We start from the raw sequence: 1565 nt of genomic DNA, 5'->3' as shown, positions 1-1565 counted from the left end.
TTTCCTATGTCCACCATATTCAACTCTAAAAACTACAAGAGACAGCAAGCTTCCCACCCACAGCCCTGTTTTAAAATAGAACAAATTCAAGTCTGGATAAGGGAAAAATAGAGGGCTGAGCAAACATCAGAAAGGAAAGTCTCTCCCACTGCAACTGATTAATGGAACTAAAGAGAAAAGAAGGAGGTCTGTCACAAATGAGGAGAAATCAATGGAAAAACACAGGTAATCCCCAGTGTAACAAAGAGAAAACACTTTAAAAAAAAAAATCAGACCTCAGAGCCCAAATGATGGAAGTCATCAACGACTGGCCCCAGAATACAACGAGGATTAGGGAATGGAAGGAAAGAGTGAATAAGACTCAAGAAAGACAAGACACAGCATTGAAAGAACTTGTAACAGAAATTTTGGCAAAAAAAAATTTTATCTAGGAAATAAATAACAAGATGGTAAGCATGGAAAGCAGAATTAATCAAGCAGAAGAAAGACTCTCAGAACTTTAAGACCAAAGCATGGAATTAACCTGATCTATAAAAATTAAAAAAAAAAGAAATAAAACTCAGAAAGAATCAACAAAGACTCCAAGAGATATACAATTATATCAAGGTCAAACCTACACCAGATTGTTATCCTAGCAGAAGAAAGGGAAAGGGGGAACCTTGGAACAAATATTCCAGAAGAATATCCAAGAAAACTTTCCCCATCTCACCAGAGATGTGACTAACCAAACATAAGAGATACAGAGAACCCCCACAAGACATCAAATGAAAGACCAATCCCTAGATACATAGTAATTTGCCCACACAAAGTAGGTACAAAAGAAAAAACCCTAAAGGTGACAAGAGAGAAAGACCAGATTACCTATCAGGGAAAACCAATCAGAATAGCAGCAGACCTATCAGCAGATACACTAAAAGCTAGAAGGTACTGGAGTCCAATATTCAAAGTCCTCAAAGATAAATAATTTCAACCAAGAATTTCCCACTCAGCCAAGCTCAGTTTCAACAGTGATGGATAATTAAAATCTTTCCCAGATATCTAATCCCTAAGAGATTATGCAACTTCCAGACCAGCTCTATAGGAGATGCTTAAAAGGGTATTAAGCACAGAAGAAAGAAAAGAAAGAATGACCATACATTTCCCAAAAGAACAGGAGAACATAGAATCAACAGAGAATACCCTGCAACTGCAAACTTGAAAGCACACACATATTTTAATCTAAAATTAAAAACAAACAAAAAGCAAATAAACACAGAAAGAACTTTATAATAACCTCATGATGGGGATAAACAATCACATTTCAATAATCAGCCTGAACATGAATGAACTAAATGCACCACTGAAAAGAAGCAAATGGCAAACTGGATAAAAAACCATGACCCAATAATTTGCTGCATCCAGGAAGCTCATCTCACCACAAGGGAAGCACACAGACTCATAGTTAGAGGATGGAAAATGAATTTCCAGTTGAAGAGATCACAAAATAAGGCAGGAGTCATGATCTTAATATCAGACAAAACAACCTTTAAGCTATCAAAACTTAAAAAAGATACAGAAGGACACTA

Source organism: Carlito syrichta, unplaced genomic scaffold (assembly GCF_000164805.1).
Source record: "Carlito syrichta isolate Samal-C Ts95f unplaced genomic scaffold, Tarsius_syrichta-2.0.1 Scaffold312566, whole genome shotgun sequence".
NCBI classification, from domain to species: Eukaryota; Metazoa; Chordata; class Mammalia; order Primates; family Tarsiidae; genus Carlito; species Carlito syrichta.
This window is presented reverse-complemented; position numbering follows the sequence as displayed.